Below are 12059 nucleotides of genomic sequence, written 5' to 3'. Positions count from 1 at the left end.
ATCCAAGAGTTTCATTCTACCACAAGGAGCCTTGCTCAACTATGTTTATTGCAGCATTATTCATAATAGCCAGAAACTGGAAACAACCTAGATGTCCTTCAACCAAAGAATTGGTAAAGAATTATTCAGCTGTTTTAAAAAAAGTTTCATCATGAAAATCAGAGGCAAATGGATGGAACTAGAAAAAGTCATACTAAATGAGGTAACCTAGACCCAGAAAGACAAATACGTATTGGTGAAATTATTAAGGCCACTCCACATAGTTAAAAGGGAGGTTTATTTTATGGGGTAATTTACATGTGAAGGGATAGATAACAGGGTCTGGGAAAGGTGTAGCACAGTCTGGCGATGTTCTCTGGAGAACCTGCTCTGTCTACCTTCAGCATCCAGGGTCCAGGAACCAAGAGAGGCAGCACATCCAGATCTTGGGTCTTCAGGTTCTCTCTCCATTCCACCTTGTAGGCGTGACAGTTACCCCTCAATGAGGATTGATCTTCCAGATCAAAGCTGGAATGGCTACCCACTACAAATATGGTTATCTATTCACTTAAAAGTGGATATTATCTGTTAAGTAAATTATAATCCACAGACCCAGAGAGGTTAGGTAAAGAGGAATGCTCTAGGTATGAAGCATGGATCTCCCTGGGAGGGGAAAATAGGGAGAAATTGATTAGATTTGGGAAAGTTTGGGATGACAGTAGGAGGGATTTGATATGTGGGATGGAGGTGGGGAGTACATGGAGAGACAGCTGGGATTGGGGGGGGCACTATGGAATCCTAGTTCAGTGAAAACTTATAATGGTGACCCTTAAGGACTCTTAGTAATGAAGGTTACAGAGTCTAAACTGGTCATCTTTTGTAATCAGTCAAGGCTTCCTGTGGTGAGACTTGGCTGCATTCATTTGGGTTGTTGACTGATGGGGTTCTGTGGAGATCGTCAAACAACCAAGGCTGATGCTAGGACAGAGGTTGCCCTCTGAAAACTGATGGGGGAGGGGCTATCCACACACCTAATTAAATATAGAGAGGTCATGCTGGTGCCTGAATGGAACCTTAACCCCTTTGCTGTAATGTCTTTAGCATGAGAAGATACTATGTAGGCTATGTAGAATAATCTGGACACCAATCCATCCACAAAACCCTTGACCTACAATCTGTCCATCCTGTAAGATGTGCTGGGGCAATGGTGGTACAGAACTTGAAGGTATAGCCAACCAATATTTTGTTTACCTCAAGGCCCATGCCATGAGAGGGAGCTCATGTTCTACACTGTCTGGTTGTCCAGAAACCCAAAGACTGGATAGCACGGAGACCTAGGGTAGAACCAAAATGACTGGCAAATTTAGAAAAAAAAAAAAAAGCAAAAGATCAATAAAATGATTACTAACTAATGTTCTGCTGGACTCGCATATCATCAGATAAGCTTCCTCCAGCAGCAGATGGGGGCGGGTGCAGAGACTCACTGTCAGACATGATACATGTAGAGAGTGATTCTAAATTGGAGATCTCTTAGGGATCACCCTTATGGAGACACCCCTGGAGTTCTCATGGGAATCCTAGCAGTAGGAGCAGTGTATCTCTGACTCTTTGCCTGCTCTTGGAACTCTTCCTCCTTCGGTTTGCTTTGTCCTGACTCCATATGAAGGGTTTAGCCTTGTCTTACTGTATCTTGTTTTGTCCTGTCTGGCTGCTACTCTTGGAGGCCTGCTCTTCTTTGAGAGAAAAGGAGTGGAGTGGATCTGAAAGAGAGGAGAGGTGGAGGAGGCTGGGAGTTGTGGATAGAGGGGAAACTGTGGTTGAGATATTTTGTTAGAAAGAAGAATCTATTTTCAATTAAAAATAATAAACAGATAAAATAAAGAAAAATATATAGCTAGATCCTCATTTATGGAACACCATTGTTGATAATTTTGTTTCGTTTTCAGCAGTAATTTTCAATTTCGAAACACTGAATAAATAAAGTATTGATGTACTCACTTTTTATTATTTCTAGATTAGTCTCAAATGTGCTATCTGTATCAGTGGTTCTCAACCTGTAGGTTATGACCTATTTGGGGGATTGAGCAACCCTTTCACAGTGGTTGCATATCAGAGATCTAGCATCTCAGAAATTTATGTTACAATTCATAATAGTAGCAAAATCACAGTTATGAAGTAGCAATGAAATAATTTTATAGTTGGGGGTCACCACAACATAAAGAACTATATTAAATGGTTACAGCCCTAGGAAGGTTGAGAACCACTGATTTATATAATATTTAGTCAAGAAATAATTGTCATCTACCCTGTTTACATATGAAACATATGGTTATATATAGCTCCTGAAAACTGATAAACATCTATGACAGATTAAAAAACTAAAATAAAATGAAAGTTGTTTTCGACTTAAGCAATTTAGATAAAGAACATTCCTTGATTATCAGTCTTCTGTAGTGGGCCACAACTTAGATGACTGTCTGCATGATGAATCTTGAATTTTCCCTTCCTTTTTTCTCAAAGGTTGGACCTCAAGGTTATTTCCCTTCAGGTTCACCTCACACTACACCCTTCCCACGTGTTTCAAATCTCAGTATCCATGGAAAGTCTATTTAGTACTTATCTAAACTGTACTTTTCCTTCCTATGGATCACCAGGTCTAAGAGGAAGCAAGTCTATCCTTCCAATATATTTTTTTTTCATATGATTTCCTGCCAAATCAGAATCTAGTGTGGAGAATAGCATTCATATTGTTTTTTTTTCCCACTTCAATTCTCCCTGTAAACGGTATATTAGTTGTTTTCTTGTTGCCCCAACAAAATATTTGACATAAACAATTAAGAAAGAAACAGTTCTCTTTTGCTCACAGTTTAAGGGTACAGTCTATTGCCACATAGAAATCCTGGTGGCAGAAACAGGATACAGCTGTTCATATCACATCTACAATCAGGAAAGAACGCAATTCAAATGCCTGTGCTGATCACTTATACCTCTCTGTTCAGTCTCGAAACTAGACCCATATAACTGAGGTGGTTTCTACCTAAATCAACCTACTTCAAAACACTACTACAAACATGGCCACACCTTTGTGATTTCAGATCCTCTAAAACTGACAAACAATATTAACTATTATACATGAACAGGTTATTTCTTTGTCTTATCTGTGCAGAAAAAAAGATCATATAGTAACCATCATATCTTTATACTTCTGTCCCATAAGTACTAATTTATTTAAGAGCTGTTTTATGAATTCCTGTCACCCAACAACACATGAAGGAAGATAGCTGATCTGGTATTCCCTAAAATGATATTCTAGACTAGTAGGCTCAGCTTTGGTTTTGGTTACATGTTTCACCAATGTTAGAGTGCATGCACTTGATAGAGCAAGGTGGCACAGTATCCTAGACCACACTGACAAAGGCAGCCATACCAGGATTACTATGCATAGCTATTCCCTCAGACTATGACACTGAGGCCCCAACTACTTAACTCAAAGCATTACCTCTTGGAGAGAAGTTGGTTAACACTCTAGTAATGAATCAATAATATGGTAGTGAGTCAATAAGCATAATCAACATAGCCTCAAGTAAGCCCATGTATCTAGTTATCATGATTTGGACTTTTGTTACATGTCTACAACAAAATAATTACCTATTAGAAACAATACATTTAAAGGATTGTTTTCATGACCTTGATGGAGAAGTGGTTATTAACTGTTGCTTTGGTAAGCTACCAGTGGCTACACCACTGACCATTGAAAAAATAAGTGATTGCTCAAACTCCAAGGACCATTAACTACCAATAGTTCATCTGGGAGAGCTAGCGCCTCAGAAGTCCCTCCCAATGAATGATGTAATGCTGAAGGACATTGTATACTGTGACAACATGAAAAACAGCAAGAGCACAACAAAGACATAAAAGTGGGAGGAGGAATGGTTTGAAAAGAAGAGCTTCAACATGAATGGGAGAAAAAGCAAAAGGGAAATGGGAGGGAAAATGACCAAAATATATACATATATACAAAATTATCAAATAATTAAAAATCATGCATCTAAATTGTCTTTGTGAGTAAATATTTTTAAACCATTTAATATCTTATTATAGAATAAATATTACCAAATAATTTTGCGGACATTTCTTCGTGTAATGTTAATTTCAGTAAACTTAAAAGTAACTAGAACAGCCCCTGACTCATGTCCTGCTTAGACTCAATGTTCCATTGCTAAGAGAAACATGAACATTTCCATCATCTCACTAAAAATAGCATAGGTATATTTGTTATTGAACATCTGAGCGCAGGTAGATTTAAATATGTAATATCTAACCAATCGATTCCTCCATCACAGTCTGGTATTAATCAAACAACATGTGCTGAAAATGTTTTGCCCTTGGGTTAACAGGATATATTATTGTGTTTTATACCCATGATGGAGTAAGAGAGTACAAATAGGCTTTTACAGGAACTGATTGCAGACTAGGTCTCTGGAGAATAACGTTATGGAGGCTTCCAGAGCAAATGAATTAAATGTGTGCAGGTAAAAAATTTTAGATCCCAGTAGGGGTTGTTTCAGTTAAAAAAGAAAAAAAAGACTGGCAGAAAGGAGAGGGCAGTAGTTGTACATTGAGAATAGCATGCTTTCTCTCCTTTCTCTCTCTATTCTTTATTAAGGAACTCTGCCTCAGAATCTGGCCTTGAAATGGCTCATGCACAGCACAGAAAAACAAGAATTAGCAAGGCACTACATTTTACAGAACAAAAATCTGTCAGCAGAAACTAAGAAACCATTGCTAGAAAATTTTTCATCTAAGCAGAGGCTAAGCAGTTCACACTAAACTTGTCTGAACTTTTAGCTTACTTTCCCCACAATGTACTGATGCCTTGAGCAGGAGTTACAGTAAGAGTGATGCCACCATTTCCTGTTTAAGATGAATGCTAATATAATCTGCCTGCAGGAGCAGCATTCAAAACAACCTCCAGGAAGGCCTATCAACCCATTTTCCAAACAGCTTGAAATATGCCCTGAATAATTTTCTGCAGAAATCTAAATGCAAACTCCTGTTGCTGCCAGGACCTTCTAAAGGTCATCACACAGTCCAGCATTCACACTTCCTTCATAGGGATGAACACAGCCTCCTGTGTTTTATCAGTTCTTTCAGTCTGTTCTATGAATGCTTTTTTCTGCACAAGCCTTTCTGTAAGGACTATGGGTATCACGAAGGCTTAAAACACACTCCTACCACAAAGTTACTTTGTCCTATGAGTCGAGTGAATGACATAGTAGGTAAATCATTTTAAAATGCTTTCAATTCCTGTGATGAACACAATTTTTTGACATTCCTAGAGTAATATGAAACTTTATAAGACAGGTTAGTTGTGCATTGCATTTGAATTAGATACTTCTTTCATGGATGCCTTATTTGGATTTTGGTGAACACTGCCTATTATAACTGAAAAGAAGAGCAAACATTGCACAAATAAAATCAGATGTATGTACAGGACAGTGGGGGCACACACCTTTAATCTCAGTACTCAGGAGACAGGTGGATCTCTGAGTTTGAGGCCAGCCTGAGTTGGCCACTGTCTGACAGAGAGAGTTCCAGGACAGTCAGGACTACACATAGAAACCCTGTCTCAAAAAGCCAGACTAAACCAAATGAAACCAAGCCTCCCCCGCAAAAAAAAAAAATAGATGTGTGTATCTTTTGCTATTTCAATGTGTTAGTAATGCCACATGGAAGGACAAGAACCTGTGACTAAGCCAAGGCCTTCATGCTGAACATGACACACTTGCTTCCCTTATTCCAGCTTCCATTCCCATAGATGTTTATAGGATTTTTTTTTTATTTATAATCCTTCATCAGGATGTTCTTACTTTATACTCCCCCCACAAGGCTCTCTCCCATTTTATAACTTCATTTCTTGCTTCCTATGGAAGATTGGTGTACTGAGAATGGCTACTCCCAGATATGTCACGTTTTTGTTGATTGTGAATGTATTAATAGTCCCTGCTCTTCTGTCATTTCTGACCTCTGTTTACAAAGTTCCATTCTTGCTAATGGCTCAAGGATATTCCCCAAGGTGTTCTTCTCCTTTGTCTCCCTTAAAGCACATTTTTCACATTTTATAGTATTACTGTCAGAACACAGGTATTATTTTGCCATCATGTATATGTTAAATGTTATTTTTTCTCATTTAAAATTAAACTTCACATAGGGATTTATTCATATATCTCCTGATATTTATCTATACTATTGAAAATAATCCTCAAAGAAATCTGTGTATTCACATTTTCCAATTTCTTTCTTTCTCGTCTCTCTTGAATTCATTCTGTTTGGATTTTCAGGCCTACCACTGAACCAAAACTGTGCTGTTCAATGTCCCTGGAGCCCATAAAAACCTTAATTATTTCTACTTAATTTTAAATGAGGGAAGTACTAAAGTTCACAAACTTTTCCCTTACTTTGCATTCGTATGTCTCTCCATATTTTCAGCCATTGTCACTCTCTTTGGCTGTTTCATCAAAGTTTGTTCAAGTCTTCAATACTGGAGTCATGCTGGCACTGCCCAGAACATGTCATATCAATTGGTTATGAGCACAATTTAAGGGAGTTTCAATGTGTTAGTAACCAAAATAAATAAAAGTTTAAAAAAAAATAACTGAAAAGTTCATGCAAAAGTCATGAAAATATCAAATTACAAATGAACATAGAACCAATCAAAAAAGAGCTAATACCAATAATCCTCAAATTATTCCACAGATAGAAACAGAAGGAACATTGTCAAATTAATTTATGAGGCCACAGTCACCTTGTTACAAAACCACACAAAAACACAACAAAGGAAGAGAATTAAAGACCAATTTCCTCTTGCTGAATATTTGTTTAAATATATATAAAGATGTACTGCTGTTTAACCTTGCCTGCCTAAGGCACCTGATTGGTCTAATAAGATCCTGAATGGCCAATAGCGAGGGCAGAGGTATAGGCAGGACTTCCATGCAGGTAGATAATAAGAGGAGAAATTTAAGTTTGGGATGAACAAGGAAGAAAGACAAAGAGACACTAGGGAGATGCCAAGGGCCAGACAGACAGACACAGAGAAAGCAAGAAAATAGAACATACAGAATGAAAGAAAGGTAAAAATCCCCAGCACCCATTCATGACAAAAGTCTTGGAGAGATAAAGAATATAAGAAACATGCCTTAACAAAATAAAAGCAATATACATCAAGCCAATAGCCAGCATCAAATTAAATGGAGAAAAACTCAAAGCAATTCCACTATAATCAGGAACAAGGCAAGGCTGTCCACTCTTTCTATTCAGTAGAATATGTGAAAGTCCAACTAGAGCAAGGCAGTGGTGGCGCATGGCTTAAATCCCAGCACTCGGGAGGCAGAGCCAGGCGGATCTCTGTGAGTTCAAGGCCAGCCTGGGCTACCAAGTGAGTTCCAAGAAAGGCACAAAGCTACACAGAGAAACCCTGTCTCAAAAACAAAAAACAAAAAAACAACCAAACAACCAAACAAAAAACAACTAGAGCAATAAGACAACCCAGGGAGATAAAAATTGGAAAGGAAGAAGTCAAAGTATTATTATTTGCACATGATAAATACATAAGTATATGAGTGACCCCAAAAGTTCTACAAGGGAACTCCCCCAGCTGATAAACACCTTTAGTGAAGTGGCTAGATACAAGAAGAACTAATAAAAATCAGTAATCTCCTGTATACAGATGATAAGTGGGCTGAGAAAGAAATCAGGAAAACAATTCACAATAGCCACAAATAATATAAAATATCTTGATGTAACTCTACCCATGCAAGTGAAATAACTGTATGACCAGAACTTCAAATCTTTTAAAGAAAGAAATTGGAGAAGATACCAGAAGATGGAAAGATCTCCCATGCTCATGGATCATTAGGATTAACATAGTAAAAATGGCCATCTTACCATAGGTAATCTACATATTGAACCAATTCCCAATAAAATCCCAACACAATTCTTTACAGATTGTGAAAGAACAATATTCAACTTCACATGAAAAATCAAAAACCCAGAATAGTTAATTTTAATCCTGTACAAAAATTCCAGAGTTATTACCATCCCTGATTTCAAGCTCTACTACAAAGCTATAGTAATAAAACTCCATGTCATTGGCATCAGAACAGACAGGTTGATCAATGGAATCAAATTGAACACCCACATGTAAATCCCCACATCTATGGACACCCAATTTTTTTTAATAAAGAAGCCAAAATTTTACAATGGAAGAAAGAAAATGTCTTCAGAAAATGGTGCTGAGTCCATATCTAGTTATGTAGTACCGTTTTGATTGTGTTACTGAAATTTTCTAGAAGAATATTAGAGATAATCTATACACAAAAACACAGAGTGATGACTTTTCAAGCTAATGTGTAAATATATTACTTCAGCTGTATTAATCATTTAATAATATGTACATATCAAATTATACTTTATGTACTGAGTGTGCATCATTTTTATTTACAAAATGTATGTATTATAATTTGAGTCTAAAATGACTCTTACAGACTAATATTTACTTGGCAGGTTCCCAATTCCTGGTACTTCCTTGAGATATTCTGGAGACTTTATATGGTGTGTCCAAATTGAAAGAATTAGACTACACAGTGGCAAGTTCTTGGCAGTTACATCTTTCTAGTTCACTTTCAGTCTCATGTTTCCTTATACATGACATACAGAAGTTAAGAACTATTCCACCAAGCTGTTCTTGGTTTCTGTTCAAGGTCAAAATTCAGCTCATTCTTCCTAGTATCATCAAGCATCCACATGGTTCTCAGTGACATGTGTGTAAGGCTCTTATTAGTTATCTGCTGTTGCCCAAAGGTGATTTTACTGAGTTTAATGTGGCTCACATATTAAACGTGTGTGTGTGTGTGTGTGTGTGTGTGTGTGTGTGTGTGTGTGAGTGTGCCTCTACATCATGTCACTCTGCATTTATGCCTGGTTTGTCTTGATGTAAATGTATTCTTCTAAAGGTTCCCTTCACCAGGAACTGGACTGGTCCTTTGTGCTTCTATCACCATGATGTCCTGCAACTTGTTTTTGTTGTTGTTGTTTATATATAGATATAAGTATAGCTATGTACCTATAATTTTACTGAATTGTTTTCTTCTGTGTCAGTCATTCTTTTTCAATTATAAACAAAAAACTGACAATAAGATAAGACAGGGAAGATATTTCAAGTCTCCTGCATTCAAAAAGTTTCAGGGCTTATGCAGTGCCCAGAAGTCAGCCCTGAAAACAAACATAGCAGTAACATTATATAGATTAAATGTTAAATAAATTAAACTTAAATAATTAAATTCATACACATACATACATGAATGATAGCAATTACTGAAGAAAGAGGCCATGAATATTAACGAGAGAAGGGATAGGTATACTGAAAGTTTTGGAGGGAGGAAAGAGAAGCGAGAAATGTAATTAAAAATAAACTTTCAGTGCATCAGGGTGCTGAAAGCACAGTGGAGGAGCCCAGTGAGTGGTGGAGGGAACCAGTAGGAGAACATTTTTACATCAGGCATAAAAGCAGAGTGACAGGACACAGGTGCCAACATCTCTTCCATGACCAATCCCTAGGGATACACTTCTTCCAGGAAAGCACCTCCCCCTACACATTCCAAAGTTTCCCAAAATAGCACCATGAACTAAGTAACAATCAATGGGGATGAATGTGTGTGGAGTATTTCAGATCAAACCATAGCAACTTTATTTTGCCATAGATGGTAAGGTATCTTTCCATTTATATTCACATTGCCTGTGGTCACACTACTTCAAACGATACTCTCATATGTACAGCATTTCTGTGATTAGTCTGCAATGGTTAGACTCTCTATATTGAAATTCTTTGCATTGGGCAGTCATGGCATCTTTCAGAAATGCAAACCTGAATGTATTAGAATTCTGTTTAAAAATAAATGTTGTTATTCTTCCTTCTACAATGCTGCCCCTTTCCTCATACATCTCTTGCACATTCATTTTAGAATAAGCAATTATATGTATATATACATACATAACTCATATCTCATCTCCGACAGCTTCAAACTCTTCAAGGGCACAAACCTTGTCTTTTTAATAGCCGTTTCCCCAGCAACCAACATGTACCAAGTCCTCAACAAACATTGCACAGCTATGATGGATGAATTATTTTTAAGTTTCTTTACCAGCAAAGTTTTAGCACACATTTTTCTACAACTTTAGGTAAATAAAAGAAGTTTGTGTCTGGGAGTACACTAGTCAATGTGTTCAGGGCATTCCAGCTCAACTAAATGGTTTCCCAGTTCATCATCACTTTTCCACAGTCAATTCCAAAAGGAAAAATAAGTAACTGCATTAGTGTCAGTGGTGTTTTCAAGAAGACTATATGTGTCCTTTACCCTAATGCTCGGGGTAATTGGAAGAGGCATATCTAATAGAAAATATTACTGAAAAAAAAAACCCTTCGGCAATTCTATCTCATACCTTTAATCCTTTTTGTCACTGATGGAGGGTATTCCATTTTTAAACTAATACTTTACTGTAAAGAACTCTCAAAGTAAAAATAATAATAATAAAAATAGAAATAATAGTCACACAATAATGCAAGTATTGGGCACTTTAGTTATGAAAGAGGACTTAATTTTTTGTCCTAGTATTAATTCTGCCAATGTATTTCTCTGACTTTCAACATCCAAATGTATGGAGATATGCACACACATGCATGTATCTGCAATCAGTAATGGCTATGAGTAATAGTTGACTTTGCTTTTCGTGAATGAACAACATTTGAACTTAATACTGATTAATTTTCCACTCACATTTTCATTCAAGAAAATTAGGTAAACAATAACCATTTATACCCAAGGAAAGTTTTTTTTTTGAATTTTTATCCTAATAATAAATGTTCATTGATCTTATGATAAGGGTTTTTAAATTTCCAAAAATCACACTGAGATTCCATGATAAGAAAGAAACTCCAAATTTGTGTTATACATCACACAGAGGTAAATTCATTTCAGTGCCTCTGTAAAATTATATATATATATATATATCAACAGTGAACATCTGCATAAGACCTACATTAAAGAAATGGGACAGGGTAGATATGAGCCTAGAGAGGGAAGAGGTGGGAAGAAGTTGGGAACTGGTTGGAGTGGAAGGAGGAAGAGAGAGAGTAGTGGATGTGAATGTGATCACAGTACATTATATAAAAATATAAAGTATCAAAATTAAAAGAGACTAAAACTTAATAAACTCTCTCTCACACACAAATATATAAAAATGATCAGAAATTGACTTCGTGAAGTTATTGATGCTTTTCAGTGAAAGTCTCAAATTATTCCCTGTGGGTGAAGAGTCTCTTTGCATTTAGTTTAAACATGCATTGACTTCACTGTACTGTGAATCATGACTGTGTGTCACTGAAAAATATTCTGAATCTAGGTGGATCAAGAGGAAAGCATGAGATGTTTCCATGAGATGATGATGAGAATGTTGTGTGCAGCATTATATTGCAGTTTTGTGCCTCAGGGTATTTGGGTGGGATGTGATTTAGGATATGAGCGTCACTCATCAGTCTTGTATCCCATTTCCATTGTTCTATGTCACATCCCTAATGGGCATTTCACTAGTAACCATCATACACTGATGTTCAGTCAACCCTTCAGGTCCAGGATCTTTTTTTGTATCTATATGACATCATAGCAAATAAATTCTGTATGATTAGTGTTATCTTGGAAAACGGCATCATTCTGCACACATATCTGATTTCTCTTTACCAGTTACGCATGCTGATGTCTACCCACAGAGTTGTGAAATCAGGTGATATTTCAAATGAAACAATATAAGAATTTCCCATAATAGGTGCTAATGTATATCCATGTTTTTAGTCACAGAAGATCTCACTCTGATTCTCTCACAGAAATCCTCCTACTTCAGCCTCCCAATTGCTAGGATTAGTCCAAAGCCACCATCTCTGGCTTATCAATTATCTTTATGATTTAATTTATTAAAGGTGAAACATTTTTGTGACTTACATATAAAGTTTATTTAATCTTACATTG

The sequence above is a fragment of the Peromyscus leucopus genome, chromosome 6, assembly GCF_004664715.2.
Source record: "Peromyscus leucopus breed LL Stock chromosome 6, UCI_PerLeu_2.1, whole genome shotgun sequence".
Taxonomy (NCBI): Eukaryota; Metazoa; Chordata; class Mammalia; order Rodentia; family Cricetidae; genus Peromyscus; species Peromyscus leucopus.
The sequence above is the reverse complement of the archived record's forward strand: the minus strand, read 5'-3'. Positions refer to the sequence as shown.